Raw genomic sequence first — 21,745 nt, forward strand, 5'->3', positions numbered from 1 at the left:
CTATAGTCAGTTACAGGTCACAGCGGTAATACCAGTATAAGGCTACTTTCACACTAGTGTTTTTTGCGGATCCGTCATGGATCTGCAAAAACGCTTCCGTTTCAATAATACAACTGCATGCATCCGTCATGAACGGATCCGGTTGTATTATGTCTTCTATAGCCAAGACGGATCCGTCATGAACACTATTCAAAGTCAATGGGGGACGGATCCATTTCTATTGTGTCAGAGAAAACTGATCCGTGCCAATTGACTTACATTGTGTGTCAGGATGGATCCATCTTGCTCCGCACCACATTGCGGACAGAGAAAACACTGCTTGCAGCATTATTCTGTCCGCGATGGGAGAGCAACCATATAGAACAGAAAGCATTTTGGTGACTCCATTTCGTTCAGTTCAGTTTTGTCCCCATTGACAATGAATGGAGACAAAACTGAAGAGTTTTCATCCTATGACAGATCTCAATAGCGGAACTGAAAACGCTGGTATGAAAGCAGCCTAAAGCTGTAATGTGGTAGATCACTTCATAGATCTAGAGCTCAGACTGCCCTCGTCCTATCAGATGGAATCACAAGAATAAAAGGGCATCAGTCAGCAGATTGGTACCTGTGACACCGGCTGACCTGGTACATGTGCGCTTGGCAGCTGAAGGCATCTGTGTTAGTCCCATGTTGATATGTGCCCGCACTGCTGAGATAATTATGTTTTATTATATGCAAATGAGCCTCCAGGAGTAACGGGGGCGTTGCCTTTTTACCTAGAGGCTCCTCCTTTCTGCACCTGCCACGCCCTTTTCACTTTGATTGACAGGACCAGGCAGTGAAGACGTAATCACACCTGAACCTGTCAATGGAAGTGAAATGGGCGTGGCAGGTGCAGAAAAAGAGGAGCCTCCAGGTGTAAGGGCAACACCCCCGTTGCTCCCAGAGGCTTATTTGCATATATTAACCCGTTCTACCCCAGGTCAGATTTCACCTCCCTGACTAGGCCTGTTTTTGCTAATCACGTGGTGGTTATAACTTTGGAATAGTTTTACTTATCTAACTGATTCTGAGATTGTTTTCTGGTGACACATTGTGCTTCATGTTTGCGGCAAAATTGGGTCAATATTTTCTTCCAGAAAATTTTTAAAATTAGCAAATTTTAGAATTTCTCTACTTAAAGGGGTTGTCAGAGTTATGAAAAAAAATAATATAGCACTGAAAATCTGATATATAACTGAGCTAAGCAAGTTTTATGCAAAAAAAATAAATATATATTTTTCCTCATTTTCCTGGTTCTTTTCTGGCCCTGGTTTACATGCAATAAAAATAACCTCTGCCCCTCCCCCTGCTCTGCTAAGGAGTGGATACAAGAGCTGCCCTGAGTGCTGGGAGACTCTGCAGCATGTTGTATGTGTAGAACTACATGTCCCAGCTGTATAATGACACTGCTAATGCACACAGGATCTTCCCCCTACCTTCTTGTGCAATGCTCTCTCTAGTATATCAGCTCCAGTGCCCAGAATTGTCCCTGCCTGCAGAGCTGTGCAGCTGAAGGGGTTAAGTATCCTAGCAGAGAGTAGACGGCAGTGAAGGGGGCGTGGCCAGCACAGTGACGTCTCGTTTACAGGCTTGTAAACGACCTTTATCAGAGCAGGGAGAGAAGCTGACATCACAGGTCATGTGACCCTCAGTGAAATCTGAGAAACCAGCCACCGGAGATAAAGTGAGTGAATTGGAAAGCGGTTACATTTGCTTAGTTAGGAACATAGAACAAAAAAATAACTCTGATAACTATTTTACAAGTTATTTATTTTTATTTTTTATTATTATTAAAGGGGTTATCAGTCAACATTCCCCATATGTCTACTTTATGTTGGCATCATTTTGTAAATTTTATTTTATTTTTTTAGGACGTTAGAAGGTTTAACATTTTTGAAGTAATATTTTACATTTTCAAGAAAATTTCCAAAATAGCTTTTTTAAGCACCAATTCAGTTATAAAGTGATTTTGAGGGGCTTACATAGTAGAAACCACCCATAAATGACCCCAGTTTAGAAACTAAACCCCTCAAATTATTCAAAACTGATGTTACAAACTTTGCTAACCCTTAAAGGATAACTGTCACATTTAGACCCTAATTTCAATTTTCATATATGTAGTTACTAATAACATGATATTCCAGAATCAGTTACTATTAGACTGACTTACCCCATATTTAATAAGATTCAGCCCTTAGTAACCAGTTTGCATAAAACTGCAATCTCACTATTCAGTTAAGATGGCCGCCACTGCCCTCCCCCTGAGGCTAATCCCGCCTGGCCTCACTAGCCAGTAACAATAACCCCCCAAAAGTGTCAGTAACCAGAGCCCCCCCCCCCTAAAGGGTTAATCTCTTGCAGCACAAAGGGGTCCTCTTACCACATCTTGCTTTAATTTATACACTGAGCAGACGGCAGATCTCCCTTCCCTGGTCTGCGCTGCTTTGGCTCTGCATTGTCCCAGTCTGCTGAGTGAGGGAGCGTCTGCCAAGCGCAGGGACAGGGAGAAGTGCACACAGGCCAGGCACTGTTATCAGCTGCTGGGGAGGAACTGGCTTTAATCATTTACTTAGTCCCTGGCTGTCAGTAATGTGACCCTGCGCACTGCGTCCTCCGTCCTTCAACAGACGGAACATGCCTAGCAACCCTATTTTAAGCACAGGTAACAATAGGCAGTACAGGAAACTAAAATGTAGAATTAAGGGGTAATTGAATACACAGTGAAAAGTTGAACTAGGGCCACTAAGGAGATATTAATCACCACAATCCAATACAAAAAAAATAAAAAATAAAATATGACAGTTATACTTTGAGGTGTTCCACAACTGTTTAAAAGAAAATGAAGGTAATTTCAAAATTTTATATTTTTTTTGCAATTTTTTTTACATTAAACCATTTTTCCTGCAATACAGCAATATGGGTTAACAGCAAAATAAACCTCAATATTTTTTTATGTGGTCATAAACTGCTGTATGGGCACACGGCAGGGCACAAAAGGAAAGGAGCGACATAAAAATTTTGGAAGGCAGATTTCACTGGGATCATTTTAAGTTGCCAAGTAACATTTGCAGATGACACGACCGTGATAGGCCTAATCTCTAACAATGATGAAACAGCCTATAGGAAAGAGGTTGAGAACCTAGAGAGATGGAGTAAGAACAACAACCTCCTACTCAATACCAAGAAAACAAAAAGGAGCCAAATTCTGGATTTTAGGAAGAAGAAACAAAATGGACACCAAACCATTAGCATTAATGGTGGAAACGTGGATTTAGTTCAAAGTTTCAGATTCTTGGGAGTTCATATTAGTCAGGACCTGTCATGGATAAAAAACCACAACAGAAATTACAAAAAAAAGGCCTTCAGAGGCTTTATTTTCTGAGGAGTCTGAAGAAAGCACAACTCCCAAAACAGCCGCTAGTCAATTCTTACAGGTGCACCATAGAATCTGTTATCACATACTGCATCACAGTGTGGTCCTCCGGCTGCTCTTCTGAGGACAAGAAGACCCTCAAGCGCATCATCAGAATGGCTGGCAGAATCCCTGGTACTCAGTTACCATCTCTGGGTGACATCTTCACTGCTCGCTGCAGCAACAGGGCAAAAATTAACCGTGGGTATCCAACTCACCCCGGCCACAGCCTTTTCACTCCCCTACCCTCTGGTAGACGTCTTAGAGCCCTACATGCCCGCACCACTAGGCTGAAGAACAGCTTTTACCCCAAAGCAATCAGTCTCCTAAATGCTCGGAGATTATTGCCCCTTCCTAGGATAGAAACTACCACAGACTGAAAGTGACTGCTGCATTCATGAACCCATGATGACCTCTTGTCTGCAGTGGTGTCTAAATCAGTGTGTGTATATACTCACAAGCACTTACTATATATATGCTGTGAACTGTGAATAGTAATGCCTTCTAGTGCAATGTTTTGTTTTTTTCTAGTGTAATGCTTTAGTTTAAATGTCAGTTCTTGTTCCTCTGTCCATGGCATCTAGGATTGCTCCAAACAACATTTCATTGTATTGTACATTGTATTACATTGTATTGTACAGTGACAATAAAGGCATCTTATCTTATATTTCAAGTCCCCCTGATGCACCCCTACAGTAAAAAAAAAAGTGACACCAATATTTGACGATACGGCACCTCGAAGCCCTGCCCACCGACACTGTACATCGGGATCACGTGGTACGGTTTTGTCACTGGTTAACAAGACGTGACGTTACGCCCTCCCTGGGAGTACATAAGGTCAGCTTGGCACAGTTTACACAGACGCCTCCTGTCCGAACGGGCGCAGGGAGGCACCGGGAGTGATAGAGGGTGCTCCACGCAACCTCCGGCATGACACAACACTCGCTCACAACCCTGACAAGCTGAGAGAGCCTTTTCACTGCCCCAGTGAAGCAGAGCTCTGCCAGCCGAGTAGACTGCCACTAGTTCCTCGATAGATATAGGCCCGGTCCGTTAATGGGATTATATCGGGTCGGAACCAACCCCAGGTAGCTTATGACGTTATGCTGAAACACGGACGTGGGGATTCGTGATCGAGATGCAGAACAGCGCAAGATTAATTTATATATTTAATTGCCTTAAGGGCGCACTAGACACAACACTATATACACACAGATATATACAGATGATATGGTACAAACAGAATTAGGCCTCTTTCCCACAGGCGTGTGCGCCCCGTTGCCGTATTGCGGACTGCATTTGCGGATCCGCAATACACTGGTGCCGTTCCGTGGGCATTCCGCATCACGGATGCGGACCCATTCACTTCAATGGGTCCGCAAATCCGGAGATGAGGAATGGTGCAGAATGGAACCCTACGGAAGCACTAAGGAGTGCTTCCCCGGGGTTTCGTCCCGTACTTCCGTTCCGCAAAAAGATAGAACATGTCCTATCTTTTTGCGGAATGGCCGGATCGCGGACCCTTTCAAGTGAATGGGTCCGCGATCCGCTGCGGCTGCCCCACGGACTGAGCTCGTGCATTGTGGCCTGCATTTTGCAGGCCGCAGCACGACGACGGGGCGCACACGCCCATGGGAAAGAGGCCTTAAAGGGACACTGACAGGCCGAATAAGCATAATTAGCTTTATATACAGTACAGACCAAAAGTTTGGACACACCTTCTCATTCAAAGAGTTTTCTTTATTTTCATGACTATGAAAACTGTAGATTCACACTGAAGGCATCAAAACTATGAATTAACATATATGTTTTTATTACACAATAGAAGACCTGTGCATACATATATACCGCTAATTATGCTTATTCTGCCTGTCAGTGTCCCTTTAAACAGCGCTGTCAGTTAACGGGTAGATGAGTAATCCTTTGTGTAAGGCATTATGCATAAGACCGTTTTGCGGACAAGAATAGGCATTTCTAATATGGGCCGCCTGCCCCGTTCCGCAAATTGCGGAAGGCACACGGGCGGCTTCCGTTTTTTGCGGATCGCAAAAAACAGAACGGTCGTGTGCATGAGGCCTTATGATGATGAATGCTATAGCCACACGGGAGCAGTGACATCAGCAGGTTGTCCACGGTCCCTCCAAACACATTACACGATGGGACCCCCTATAGAGAAAGTCCATGGCCGCTGCCCTGCACAGGCAGTGTAATCCTTAGTGGGTCGCACCCCTCACTCCCCCGGGAGGATCCCCCTCCCTGATCCTATCAATACCAAAAATGCGACGTTTCGATCTGTGTGATCTTTCTCAAGCCTTGAGAAAGATCACACAGATCAAAACGTCGCATTTTTTGTATTGGTGAATAAAAGTTTGAAAAGACAAAGGCTGGAGAGTGCTGCAGTTTCTGTTACAATTGCATCTGGATTTGGGAAGTACAAGACTGGCTTCTGACACAGCGGGCACCACCACAGTAAGGAACAACATTCATTTTTTGTAGTGCTGCTACATTTTTCTTTTTTCTACCTCCCTGGTCCTAGTAGCCAAAATGTAATGACCGGCGTCACGCACAGGGAGGGAAAAGGGAAGGCCCTGCCCAAGGGAGAGGAAAAGGTGGTGACCCCTGACTCACCTTGCGGCTGGCACCTGACTGCCCTGACGTCCCTAGACGGGTTCCTCACCCGTACGCCGATCCCGTGCCTAAACCCTGGCTTTCCCTAAGATGAGCCCTAGATAGTGAACGGGCCGGTGGGATTGCTAGTCCGCACCACTGACACTAAGAGGGAAACACCAGGGAGAGGACAGACAAACATATAATCCCAGGTGGGCGACCACAGCAGACCACAAAGGCCCAACAGGGATCCAGAGGGAAACGTTCTGGACCAACAACCAGAGAACGCAGCAACACAGCTCCAGTGGGTCAGTATAGAAGTCCAGGCAGGAAGCTCTATATCTGGCAACCAGAGAAGTGGGAGAGGGGAATATAAAGAGGTTGGGAGTGCCGGACAAGGAACAGCTGAGGAGAAGGAGCTACGGATCCCTGAGTGAGCCAAAAAGGGTTGCAAAGCAAACCCAGACAGCTACCATAAGGAAACAGGCCTATCTTACATAGAGCGCGCAGCCAACCGCTGCGACTTCCTGACCCCGGGTATAACGGAGTCAGACGTGGTTCTTGACACCCCCGTGACACAAAGATCCACAAAACCCATTATGGCTCATAGCTCCATACGGGAAGGTCACAGGGAGATGGTTCTGAACTTCTGATCAGAGGTCGCAATAACGTCTGTACAAGTGTCATAGACGTAGGGTAGGCCGCGAGGAAGGAGCTTTTTATTAGGGAGGGAGGCTGCTCATTGGCCAATTTCGGCGCGCTGCTTCTCCATGCCGCTCCAGATCCCTGACTGTGTAGGCCAAGTAGTGTCTGGCCGAGGAAAGAGCCATGGAGACGGGAGAGCAGCCGGTGAGGAGGCAAACTGATGTCTGCGGACAAGCTGAAAAGTAGCGGCGGACGGACAGCAGAGCTCTGATCTCTGCACCGGGCTAATGGGATCACTTACAGAGCAGCGTGGCGGCATTCTTCTGACTGCGGAACCGGCTGCCGACATGAGAGGTGAGGAGGTGACTGCCGGACAAGAGGTCACAATCCGGTGTCAGGACTCCGAGAGGTATGATGAAGTACGAGGCCAAACTCTCCTGTGTTCTCCCTGTGTTTGGTGCTCAGCCAGAGCCCGCTGGTGCAGTGATCAGGGAGTCAGTGCATTTGCCTCATATCAGTCTATATCACGTTTATCAGGGCTCTTTGTATCCTAGATTTTTTTTACCTATCCTGACAACCGGTTATCGATATAAACGGCCGACAACACCTATAACTGCCTCTGGGGAAATGGAAAAAAAAACCACCAAATAATGACATGCTAAGAATTTATAAATCTGCACGGCCGGTCAATATCCACATAGAGAAAAGAGCCCAATATAGATGAGATCGGTCTAATCTCATAAACTGCTGGTTCTGGATTACACTCAGGCTGAGCTTCTCCACATGGAAAACCGTATGGAATCAGCTGTGGATTACACACGGAAAACCGGAGCGCAAGCGAAATACAGGACAGTTTGGGTTTTCACAAAAGCTTGGATTATGTCCTCCATGTATATACAGAAGATGTACAACCAGCTGTACATATATAATTATATACCGGGGATACCCAGGTTATACCAGCATAGTCTATACTATAATACACAGGAGGATGACTATGTATACACCTGCGCTGTACATATAGATTACACTCAGATAGACCCAGGTTATACCAGCACAGTATATACTATAATACACAGGAGGATGACTATGTATATACCTGCGCTGTACATATAGATTACACTCAGATAGACCCAGGTTATACCAGCACAGTATATACTATAATACACAGGAAGATGACTATGTATATACCTGCGCTGTACATATAGATTACACTCAGATAGACCCAGGTTATACCAGCACAGTATATACTATAATACACAGGAGGATGACTATGTATATACCTGCGCTGTACATATAGATTACACTCAGATAGACCCAGGTTATACCAGCACAGTATATACTATAATACACAGGAGGATGACTATGTATATACCTGCGCTGTACATATAGATTACACTCAGATAGACCCAGGTTATACCAGCATAGTCTATACTATAATACACAGGAGGATGACTATGTATATACCTGCGCTGTACATATAGATTACACTCAGATAGACCCAGGTTATACCAGCACAGTATATACTATAATACACAGGAGGATGACTATGTATATACCTGCGCTGTACATATAGATTACACTCAGATAGACCCAGGTTATACCAGCATAGTATATACTATAATACACAGGGAGATGACTATGTATATACCTGCACTGTACATATAGATTATACTCAGATAGACCCAGGTTATACCAGCATAGTATATACTATAATACACAGGAGGATGACTATGTATATACCTGCACTGTACATATAGATTACACTCAGATAGGCCCAGGTTATACCAGCATAGTATATACTATAATACACAGGAAGATGACTATGTATATACCTGCACTGTACATATAGATTACACTCAGATAGACCCAGGTTATACCAGCATAGTATATACTATAATACACAGGAGGATGACTATGTATATACCTGCACTGTACATATAGATTACACTCAGATACACCCAGGTTATACCAGCATAGTCTATACTATAATACACAGGAGGATGACTATGTATATACCTGCGCTGTACATATAGATTACACTCAGATATACCCAGGTTATACCAGCATAGTCTATACTATAATACACAGGAGGATGACTATGTATATACCTGCGCTGTACATATAGATTACACTCAGATATACCCAGGTTATACCAGCATAGTATATACTATAATACACAGGAGGATGACTATGTATATACCTGCGCTGTACATACAGATTACACTCAGATAGACCCCGGTGCTGCTCCTGTAGCTCAGTCAGTCCCTGGGCAGCCTAGTGCCTAGTGGGCTGAGTGCTGGCGGAGGCTGACTGTGCCTGGCCGAGAGAGCTGGCGGTGAAGGGGTTAATGCCCCCTCTGCCCCAGTAATCCTGACAGACAATGGCGGTGACTACACACCTACCTGCCCTGCTGGACACATGTACCCACCTAGAATGTATGGGCTTCTGAGAGGATGGAGCCCCGCCCCCAGGTTGTTCTAGAAACTAATGTTCTCCACAAAACCTCCCTGACTGTAAACCTGTCCCTAATCCTGACCCCACAGGAGACCGCACAGAATACGGAGAGGACGCCCCGCAGCCCAGCACACAGGACACTTACCTGAACCTTACTTATCACCACCACCGATCTCACAGTCACATTACGTCACCAAGGTGATCCTGTGTGGGAGGAGTCAGGCTCCAGGCTGTGCTGCTGGAAGAGGTAAAGGACCTGTGATGATGTCATGACCATATGATCCTCTGTGGGAGGAGTCATGCTTCAGACTATGCTCCTAGAGGAGGTAAAGGACCTGTGATGATGTCATGACCATGTGATCTTGTGTGGGAGGAGTCATATTTTAGACTGTTCTCCTAAAGGAGTTAAAGGACCTGTGATTATGTCATGACCATGTGAACCTGTGTGGGAGGAGTCAGGCTCTACGATGTGTGATGATTAGAGATGACTGAAGGTTTTTAAAATTAGATTCAGACACATTGAATTAACTTATCTAGAAATGCTATTCATAGTATGGAGTGCGCTGCTGCAGTGACCCTACTCCATACGCGGCATGTGCCGGCTGAAATGATGGTGAACAACAATCACGCCTCCCCTATCATTTAACGCCTCAGATGCAGCAAGCAAATCCGATCGCAGTGAAATCGCGGGGCTACAATCGGTTACTATGGCAGCCTGGATGCTTCTGAAGTTTTCCATGTCTGTCACTGTAAGCTCCATGGTACACTGTGCACGAGGCATAGCTCAGCAGGGAGCGCATGGATCCTCATGGCAGTGGCGGATCCAGAGCCTGGTCTCGGGAGGGGCACTTCCAGATTATTTTCTGTCCGCCGTCACAAGACTACACAGTGTAGCGGTATACTGTATATTGTGGGGCACAGTGTAGAGGTATACTGTATATTGTGTGGCACAGTGTAGCGGTATACTGTATATTGTGGGGCACAGTGTAGCGGTATACTGTATATTGTGTGGCACAGTGTAGAGGTATACTGTATATTGTGGGGCACAGTGTAGAGGTATACTGTATATTGTGGGGCACAGTGTAGCGGTATACTGTATATTGTGTGGCACAGTGTAGCAGTATACTGTATATTGTGGGGCACAGTGTAGCAGTATACTGTATATTGTGTGGCACAGTGTAGCAGTATACTGTATATTGTGGGGCACAGTGTAGCAGTATACTGTATATTGTGGGGCACAGTGTAGAGGTATACTGTATATTGTGGGGCACAGTGTAGCGGTATACTGTATATTGTGGGGCACAGTGTAGAGGTATACTGTATATTGTGTGGCACAGTGTAGGCTATATGTGTATAACATAAACATATTTCACATGAACACTCACAGTTACTTGGCTTGGTCCTTGGGGATGTCGGACGCCACTTCCACACTTTGGCCGGGGGCTCGGCGGAGCTGATGATGTATTTTATCCTAATCAGAAAGATTTGATAATAAGGATTTGAAGAAGGGGCAGTAGGGTTGTCACCCGTACGGGAATGACCCGGACAGTCCGGGTTTGCAATCCTGTGCCCATGTACAAGCCTTTCTCAGACCCGGGCACGGGATCAGCTGTGAACGATGGTGGTGGCGGCTGGGCACAAGGAGATGAGTGCTTCCATTGTAGAAGCATTCATCTCCATAGTCATCTGTATCGCCGTCCTCAGGACAGGTTATATGTGTATAACCTAAACATATTCCACATGAACACTTACAGTTACTTGGCTTGGCCCTTGGGGGTGTATCTGTTTCTGCAGTATAGTATTGGGGAGCACAGCGGCACAGTATTGGGGGTAGTAGGATGATTTCTCCAGAAGATGGGAGGATGATGGAAAAGTAGTAAACTAAGATTTTTTTGTTGTTGTTGTCAAACTGCAGAGATAAAAAATGGCGACAAAATGGTGTCTGGTCTGAAGGTCTGAAAGGAGAAGATGAGGAAAGAGAACGTCTACATCAAAGGAGAAGTCACTGGATGTAAGAGGTGTGGGGCGCTGTATTTCTGAAGTGACGGGATCAGGGGCGTAACAATCGCCGTGCGACAGCGACCAGGGGTGGAGGCGGGATATGGGTGTGGCTGGATTTGGGACATGGGTGTGACTGGAGGCGGGACATGGGTGGGGCCTGGAAACCCTTCTGTTTGGGTTTGGCTTGAAGAAAAGGTGGCAACCCTAATGGGCAGAGGGAGAGCAGGGAGAGGCTGTGCTGCTACTAGGGGGTCATACCATGGGAGAGTAATAAAGCCCACCATAATGCCCCCCCCCCCCAGTAGTAATAATTCTCCTTATTATAGACAGTGCAAAAAATATCCCCTTGTAATGCCCCCAGCTGAGCTAATGTCCCCATAGTGCCCCCATAATGTGCCAGTATAAAATACCCCTATATAGTGCCCCCAGTAAATGCCCCCATAGTGCTCCTCTCCCCCCTTCCTCCTAGTGCCCCCCATAATGTACCAGTATAAAATGCCCCATATATAGTGCCCGAGTAGAATCCCTCAGTGTCCCTCATAATTTGCAAGTATAAAATACCCCTTCTTAGTGCCCCCCGTAGATGACCCCATAGTACTCCTCTCCCCCCTTCCCCATAGTACCCACCATAATGTGTCCCAGTAAAAAATGCTACTGTACAGAGCCCCCCATATAAAATGCCCCTTCTTTGTGGCCTGAGTAGATACCCCTATAGTGCCCACCAATAATGTGCCAGTAAGAATTGCCCCTGTAACATTACATTACCCTACTTTGTGAGATTTCCCTACCTCCTAACTTCCGGTCGCACCGCTAATGACGTGAGAATGCGTTCCTGAGTTTTGACGATCTGCGTATGCGCAAATGGACAGTTTAGGGAAAATCTCAACGCTGAGTTCAGCTGCACACCGGGACAATGCGCATGCGCTGGAGAGCCTCAGTAGGGAAATATTACGGCCCAGTGCGCAAGCGCGGCTAACTCCAGAAGATCAATCCGATCTCCGCGCCTGCACAGTGTGGGGGTAGGGAGATCTGATGGCCATATTTTCTGTTAAATTAATATTTATTTAACAGAAAAAATGACCATTAGATCACCCTAGGCAAAGTGTGGATACATTTATAGATAAATAATTATGGATTTATAAAATATACAGTACAGACCAAAAGTTTGGACACACCTTCTCATTCAAAGAGTTTTCTTTATTTTCATGACTATGAAAATTGTAGATTCACACTGAAGGCATCAAAACTATGAATTAACACATGAATTAAAAAGTGTGAAACAACTGAAAATATGTCATATTCTAGGTTCTTCAAAGTAGCCACCTTTTGCTTTGATTACTGCTTTGCACACTCTTGGCATTTTCTTGATTAGCTTCAAGAGGTAGTCACCTGAAATGGTCTTCCAACAGTCTCGAAGGAGTTCCCAGAGATGCTTAGCACTTGTTGGCCCTTTTGCCTTCACTCTGCGGTCCAGCTCACCCCAAACCATCTCGATTGGGTTCAGGTCCGGTGACTGCAGAGGCCAGGTCATCTGGCGCAGCACCCCATCACTCTCCTTCATGGTCAAATAGCCCTTACACATCCTGGAGGTGTGTTTGGGGTCATTGTCCTGTTGAAAAATAAATGATAGTCCAACTAAACGCAAACCGGATGGAATAGCATGCCGCTGCAAGATGCTGTGGTAGCCATGCTGGCTCAGTATGCCTTCAATTTTGAATAAATCCCCAACAGTGTCACCAGCAAAGCACCATCACACCTCCTCCTCCATGCTTCACGGTGGGAACCAGGCATGTAGAGTCCATCCGTTCACCTTTTCTGCATCGCACAAAGACACGGTGGTTGGAACCAAAGATCTCAAATTTGGACTCATCAGACCAAAGCACAGATTTCCACTGGTCTAATGTCCATTCCTTGTGTTCTTTAGCCCAAACAAGTCTCTTCTGCTTGTTGCCTGTCCTTAGCAGTGGTTTCCTAGCAGATATTCTACCATGAAGGCCTGATTCACACAGTCTCCTCTTAACAGTTGTTCTAGACAGGGGTGGACATAGAAATCACTGGGCCCCATAGCAAGAATCTGAATGGGCCCCCATGGCCCATTTTTAGCACTTCCCACTACCACCCTTGGCTCTTCCGACTACCTGCCAGCGGTCTTCAGCGTGTGCTGGATCTGACAGCGATTCTAGTAATTCCGCTCCTATGTTGGAACAGAATACCATAATCTTATCGCAAGTGTGTAACTAGTCTTACCCGATGAACTGTGCCCTCTAGTGCACCACCACCATACCCCCCTCTCATGAACTGTGTCTGCCACTGCTGCCACTTATTATATTTTATTATTATATTATATAGTACTATATCCCCGTAAAATGTACCTGCTCACCCTTTTATATAGAGGCCACTGCCATAATCCCCCCTCCCACCCCAGGATTTGTGCCTGCTACTGCTGTCTGCTACTGCTTATTATATACTGCACCAATGCCATACTACCCCCACCCCCCCATATTGTGCCTGTTACTGCCTATAATATAGTGCATCACTGCCACCCCCCCTTCCCCTTGAACTGTGTCTGATACTGCTGCCTGCTACTGCCTATTATATATTGCATCAGTACCATACCCACCACCCCAGAATTAAAATGCATCACTGCCATACCCCTTCCCCCCAATGCCCCCATGGACCATACCTTCTACTGGTGCATCTGTTTTTTTCTCTACATAGTGTGCCCCCTCCCAGTCCCATATCCTCCTCCTGAGCCCCAGGCTTCCAGACTTTCCTCATCCATTAGCTTTTTCTCTCAAGCTGTCTTCTGCTAGAGTTACTTTTCGGGGCGCTCATTGTCAATGTGGTATCGAGACTGCAGTCACTCCTACTCTTGATGCTGCTGTCCACAGTCACAGACAGCGCTTCCTGGTAGGGTCAGCCCGGCATGACTGAAGTCCTGCATCATGACTTAGTAAAGTTTCTCTTCTGGGTGCTTGGCCAGCCAATCAGCAGCAGGCTCTGATAGAACTAATTATGCTGATTGCTCAGCCCAGCTCCCTGCAGAGAAACAGAGCGCTCGGGAATGAATGGAGCTACAGCCACTGATGCTCTGGGAGAGAAGAGCCCACTGAAGCACAAGGGGCTACAGAAGTGTGCAGCTGGAAGGCAGGGCCTGAGGACTCAGGACAGGGGAGAGCCATTGTATTGTAATTAGGGGGAGGGGCCTATATTCCATGCCGGGCTCCCTTCTCCCACGGGCCCCATAGCAGCTGCGTGGTCTGCCTCTATTGGAGGTACGCCACTGGTTCTAGAGATGTGTCTGCTGCTAGAACTCTGTGTGGCATTGACCTGGTCTCTAATCTGACCTGCTGTTAACCTGCGATTTCTGAGGCTGGTGACTAGGATGAACTTATCCTCCGCAGCAGAGGTGACTCTTGGTCTTCCTTTCCTGGGGCGGTCCACATGTGAGCCAGTTTCTTTGTAGTGCTTGATGATTTTTGTGACTGCACTTGGGGACACTTTCAAAGTTTTCCCAATTTTTCAGACTGACTGACCTTCATTTCTTGAAGTAATGATGGCCACTCCTTTTTCTTTACTTAGCTGCTTTTTCTTGCCAGAATACAAATTCTAACAGTCTATTCAGTAGGACTATCAGCTGTGTATCCACCTGACTTCTCCACAATGCAACTAATGGTCCCAACCCCATTTATAAGGCAAGAAATCCCACTTATTAAACCTGACAGGGCACACCTGTGAAGGGAAAACCATTTCAGGGGACTACCTCTTGAAGCCCATCAAGAGAATGCCAAGAGTGTGCAAAGCAGTAATCAAAGCAAAAGGTGGCTACTTTGAAGAACCTAGAATATGACATACACTCACCTAAAGAATTATTAGGAACACCTATTCTAGTTCTCATTAATGCGATTATCTAGTCAACCAATCACATGGCAGTTGCTTCAATGGATGTAGGGTTGTGGTCCTGGTCAAGACAATCTCCTGAACTCCAAACTGAATGTCAGAATGGGAAAGAAAGGTGGGCTACAACAGCAGAAGACCCCACCGGGTACCACTCATCTCCACTACAAATAGGAAAAAGAGGCTACAATTTGCACGAGCTCACCAAAATTGGACTGTTGAAGACTGGAAAAATGTTGCCTGGTCTGATGAGTCTTGATTTCTGTTGAGACATTCAAATGGTAGAGTCTAAATTTGGCGTAAACAGAATGAGAACATGTATCCATCATGCCTTGTTACCACTGTGCAGGCTGGTGGTGGTGGTGTAATGGTGTGGGGGATGTTTTCTGGGCACACTTTAGGCCCCTTAGTGCCAATTGGCCATCGTTTAAATGCCACGGGCTGCCTGTGCATTGTTTCTGACCATGTCCATCCCTTCATGACCACCATGTACCCATCCTCTGATGGCTACTTCCAGCAGGATAATGCACCATGTCACAAAGCTTGAATCATTTCAAATTGGTTTCTTGAACATGACAATGAGTTCACTGTACTAAAATGGCCCCACAGTCATCAGATCTCAACCCAATAAAGCATCTTTGGGATGTGGTGGAACGGGAGCTTCGTGACTTGGATGTGCATCCCTCAAATCTCCATCAACTGCAAGATGCTATCCTAACAATATGGGCCAACATTTCTAAAGAATGCTATCAGCACCTTGTTGAATTAATGCCACGTAGAATTAAGGTAGTTCTGAAGGCAAAAGGGGGTCCAACACCGTATTAGTATGGTGTTCCTAATAATTCTTTAGGTGAGTGTATTTTCAGTTGTTTCACACTTTTTTGTTATGTATATAATTCCACATGTGTTAATTCATAGTTTTGATGCCTTCAGTGTGAATCTACAATTTTCATAGTCATGAAAATAAAGAAAACTCTTTGAATGAGAAGGTGTGTCCAAACTTTTGGTCTGTACTGTATATATATATATATATATATATATATATATATTTAACAGAAAATATGGCCATGAGATCTCCCTACCCCCACACTGCGCAGGCGCGGAGATCGGATGGATCTTCTGTTAGCTGCGCTTGCGCGCTGGGCCGTAATTCTTCCCTACTGAGGCTCTCCGGCGCATGCGCAGTGTCACGGTGTGCAGCTGAACTCCGCGTTGAGATTTTCCCTAAACTTTCCGTTTGCGCATGCGCAGATCGTCAAAACTCAGGAACGCCTCCTGACGTCATTAGCGGTGCAACCGGAAGTTAGGAGGTAGGGAAATCTCACGAAGTAGGGTAATGTAATGTTACACCCCCATAGAGGCCCCCCAATCATGTGCCAGTAACAAGAGGCCACCCAATTATGTGCCATTAACAAGAAGCCCCCCAATCATGTGCCATTAACAAGAGGCCGCCCCAATGTGCCAGTAACAAGAGGCCCCCCTAATGTGCCAGTAACAAGAGGCCCCCCCAATGTGCCAGTAACAAGAGGCCGCCCCAATGTGCCAGTAACAAGAGGCCCCCCCCAATGTGCCAGTAACAAGAGGCCGCCCCAATGTGCCAGTAACAAGAGGCCCCCCAATGTGCCAGTAACAAGAGGCCCCCCCAATGTGCCAGTAACAAAAGGCCCCCCCAATGTGCTAGTAACAAGAGCCCCCCCCCCTAATGTGCCAGTAAAACTACTGTACATATAAAAATAAAAGAAAACACTTATACTTACCTCCATGTCAGCGATGCGATGCAGGGCCTCTTCCGGCCTGTGTCCCGCGCTGTACGGCTCAGGTGGCGCGATGACATCATTGCGCGGCCTGCGCCAGCCTCTGATAGGCTGCAGGCACTAGGCCGGAATAATAAGGGGGTAATCCCCTCGCCCTGTGGTTGAAGAGGCCGAAAGTGTTGAGCAGCTGGTTCATCCTGAGAAACAGGAGGAGTCTTCAGCTTTGGAGGGAGCTGCTGCTCTTCCATCTAACCCAGAACGACCCAGGAGACAGCCACGGCGGAGAAGAATGGGCTTAAGACATTCCTGTTTCTGCCTCAAATACTCGAGCTCTGATTGGTACTCAGGTGCTCGAGTATTTGAGCTAGAGACGGAATAAAGGGAAGTATGAGAGAATGCTAAGTGGGCTAGCTCACCTTATTGAAAAATTTTCAATAGAAAAAAAACGCATATATGTATCTATTATGTCTTCCGTGGCCACCATTATGGATTCTCCAATGGATCCTATGGAGTTAGTGCGGACTGTGAATAACATGAAGCAGCGGGCTTTATTATTACACAGAACCATAACCTGGGCCCAGCATGTTGTCACAGCATGCTAGGCCCCACTCATATTTACATCCCCTATTCTCCCAGGAGCATGAATATGGTTCCCGGACGCATTTTCAAGGTAGTCGCGGAATGATAAGCCAATATTGTTTGTTACTTTTTATTTATCATATAAAAAATTATAAAAACTAAAATGTCTGGCCTTTTATTCAATACTAGCAGAAGGACCCAGCTTTGCACGAGTATATTTCATTTAATGTTTGTGTGTGTCATTAAAAGATAGACAGTATCCACTATAAAAGTGACATATACAGTATCCTGCCCCTTTAACAGTGACCTCCACAGCATCCCGCCCCCTTAGCAGTAACATCTACAGTGCCCTCCCCTTTAACAGTGACCTCCACAGCGGCCGCCCCTTTATTAGTGACCTCCACAGTACCCAGTCTCGTTAACAGTGATTTCCACAACAGTGGCCTCTACAGCACCCCACCCCTTAACACTGACCTCCATAGCGGACCGTCCCCTTAACTGTGACTTCCACCATTCCCTGCCCCCTTAAAAAAGACCTCCACAGTGCCCGCCCCTTTAACAGTGACGTCCACAGCAGCTCTCCCCTTTATTAGTGACCTCCACAGTATCCCATCTCCTTAACAGTGATTTTCACAACAACCTGTCCCCTCAACAGTGGACTCTAAAGCAATCTGCCCCTTAAGGGTCCATTCACACGTCCGTTGTTTGTTTCCTGATCTGTTCCGTTTTTTGCTGAACAGATCTGGACCCATTCATTTTCAATGGGTCCTGAAAAAAATCTGACATTGTGCTGTCCGTTTTTTTTTCAGGACCCATTGAAAATGAATGGGTCCAGATCTGTTCAGCAAAAAACGGAACAGATCAGGAAACAAACAACGGACGTGTGAATAGACCCTAACAGTGACCTCCATAGCGGACCATCCCCTTAAAGGGGTTATCTGAGTTATGGGGAAAAAAAGAAAACCTTATAAAACTCATCAGGACATACATATACATTAGTTAAGCTTGATTTCTTAAGAGAAAAACCATACTTACACCTTTACATGGTTCTGTTTTTATTGCTTTGTTTACATGCTGCAGCAAAGCTGTGCGGGCGTGTAACAACAATGACTGAGCTCTCCCTGATGGATATTTGTGGGTGTGAATAATCTGACCTCCCCCTCACCCTGCTCTGCACATCCTAACCTTGCATACAAACACAGTCACATGATCATCTCCTAGTTCACACAGGCAGAAGATCTTCCTGTCACATCAATATATGTAGATAGAGATATATATTTACTGATCTACAGTATCTCTCTCTCTCTCTCTATATATATATATATATATATATATATACATACATACATACATACATACATACACACACACAGTGGATATAAAAAGTCTACACACCCCTGTTAAAATGTCAGGATTCTGTGCTGTAAAAAAAATAAGACAAAGATAAATCATTTCAGAACTTTTTTCACCTTTAATGTGACCTATAAACTGTACAACTCAATCGAAAAACAAACTGAAATCTTTTAGGTGGAGAGAAGAGACCAAAAAAAATATTTGCATAATTGTGCACACCCTCTTATAACTGGGGATGTAGCTGTGTTCAGAATTAAGCAATCACATTCAAAATCCTGTTAAATAGGAGTCAGCATACACCTGCCATCATTTAAAGTGCCTTTGATTAACCCCAAATAAAGTTCAGCTGCTCTAGTTGTTCTTTCCTGAAATGTTCTTAGTCGCATCCCACAGCAAAAGCCATGCTCCACAGAGAGCTTCCAAAGCATCAGAGGGATCTCATTGTTAAAAGGTATCAGTCAGGAGAAGGGTACAAAAGAATTTCCAAGGCATTAGATATACCATGGAACACAGTGAAGACAGTCATCATCAAGTGGAGAAAATATGGCACAACAGTGACATTACCAAGAACTGGACGTCCCTCCAAAATTGATGAAAAGACGAGAAGAAAACTGGTCTGGCAGGTTACCAAGAGGCCTACAGCAACATTAAAGGAGCTGCAGGAATATCTGGCAAGTACTTGCTGTGTGGTACATGTGACAACAATCTCCCGTATTCTTCATATGTCTGGGCTATGGGGTAGAGTGGCAAGATGAAAGCCTTTTCTTACGAAGAAAAACATCCAAGCCAGGCTATATTTTGCAAAAACACATCTGAAGTCTCCCAAAAGCATGTGGGAAAAGGTGTTATCGTCTGATGAAACCAAGGTTGAACTTTTTGGCCATAATTCCAAAAGATATGTTTGGCGCAAAAACAACACTGCACATCACCAAAAGAACACCATACCCACAGTGAAGCATGGTGGTGGCAGCATCATGCCAAGGGGCTGTTTTTCTTCAGCTGGAACTGGGGCCTTAGTTAAGCTAGAGGGAATTATGAACAGTTCCAAATACCAGTCAATATTGGCACAAAACCTTCAGGCTTCTGATAGAAAGCTGAACATGAAGAGGAACTTCATCTTTCAGCATGACAACGACCCAAAGCATACATTAGAATCATCAAAGGAATGGCTTCATCAGAAGAAGATTAAAGTTTTGGAATGGCCCAGCCAGAGCCCAGACCTGAATCCGATTGAAAATCTGTGGGTTGATCTGAAGAGGGCTGTGGACAGGAGATGCCCTCGCAATCTGACAGATTTGGAGTGTTTTTGCCAAGAAGAGTGGGCACATCTTGCCAAGTCAAAATTTGCCATGCTGATAGACTCATACCCAAAAAGACTAATAAAATCAAACGGTGCTTCAATAAAACCATATTGTTTTATTTTTATATTTTTTCTTCCCTCTACCTAAAAGATTTCAGTTTGTTTTTCAATTGAGTTGTACAGAAACCTGACATTTTAACAGGGGTGTGTAGACTTAGTTGATTTTTAACTTCATTTTTTTCAATCCCCATCAGCTGCGGAGTGGGAAGGGCCATGGCCTAACCGTTTCAGGGTGGGGTTTTAAGTCCGTCTTTTGAGGGTGGCCTGAATGGCCATCCTACCTACCCCCTTAACTGTGACCTCCACAGCACTCCGCTCCCTTAACAGTGTCATCCACAGCACCCTGCCCATTTAAAGCTGATCTACAGCAGTAAATATTTGTGTGAAATCTCTGCCATGACCTGTGTGATCCTACAAGCAATGAGCAGCAATATCTGGGAACACACAGCATCCTAAGTAGAAGGGCACAGGGGTGTTGTAAGCAGCATCAACAGTATTATCTTGTGACCCCCACAAGATTTATTTTCAGGTAGCAAGGGATGTGTATACCAAGTTTCATTGAAATTAATGGTTGTGTTTGAGTGATCGCGGAACATACATACACACACATATATATATATACACGTCCTTTATATACAGTACAGACCAAAAGTTTGGACACACCTTCTTATTCAAAGAGTTTTCTTTATTTTCATGACTATGAAAATTGTAGATTCACACTGAAGGCATCAAAACTATGAATTAACACATGTGGAATTATATACATAACAAAAAATGTGAAACAACAGAAAATATGTCATATTCTAGGTTCTTCAAAGTAGCCACCTTTTGCTTTGATTACTGCTTTGCACACTCTTGGCATTCTCTTGATGAGCTTCAAGAGGTAGTCACCTGAAATGGTTTTCACTTCACAGGTGTGCCCTGTCAGGTTTAATAAGTGGGATTACTTGCCTTCTAAATGGGGTTGGGACCATCAGCTGCGTTGTGGAGAAGTCAGGTGGATACACAGCTGATAGTCCTACTGAATAGACTGTTAGATTTTGTATTATGGCAAGAAAAAGCAGCTAAGTAAAGAAAAATGAGTGGCCATCATTACTTTAAGAAATGAAGGTCAGTCAGTCCAAAAAATTGGGAAAACGTTGAAAGTGTCCCCAAGTGCAGTCACAAAAACCATCAAGCACTACAAAGAAACTGGCTCACATGCGGACCGCACCAGGAAAGGAAGACCAAGAGTCACGTCTGCTGCGGAGGATAAGTTCATCCGAGTCACCAGCCTCAGAAATCGCAGGTTAACAGCAGCTCAGATTAGAGACCAGGTCAATGCCACACAGAGTTCTAGCAGCAGACACATCTCTAGAACAGTAGTGATACACCGGCGCTAGCACTGAGTTTAACTGACGCAGCGGTACCGCAACGGTATCGCCACCGTTGGATATCAAATAAATGATGTGTGCAATATATATGTAGGTACTGCGCGACTTGTACTCCCTATTGCTTTCTCAGTCAGAATGGCACCATGAAGATACGCAGTGGTTATAACAGGGACTTACAGTTTGGTTGTGATGTCTTAGTCCTAGATGTTCCTCTGTGAGCGCTGTTCTTCTGCGTCTTTCCAGTTCTCTTCTTTTCTTATTTTTTCTTTTTTCTTTTATTTTTGGT

At 45.2% G+C, this 21,745-nt stretch overlaps 1 protein-coding gene across 1 annotated transcript in view; it reads right to left on the reverse strand.

Annotated features, from left to right (window-relative positions):
- The window catches only part of LOC122934035 (gastrula zinc finger protein XlCGF49.1-like), a 179,858-nt gene that overhangs the window by 17,899 nt on the left and 140,214 nt on the right, over positions 1-21,745 (reverse strand). The gene's annotated exons all lie outside the window — the stretch shown is intronic.

The sequence above is a fragment of the Bufo gargarizans genome, chromosome 4, assembly GCF_014858855.1.
Source record: "Bufo gargarizans isolate SCDJY-AF-19 chromosome 4, ASM1485885v1, whole genome shotgun sequence".
Taxonomy (NCBI): domain Eukaryota; kingdom Metazoa; phylum Chordata; class Amphibia; order Anura; family Bufonidae; genus Bufo; species Bufo gargarizans.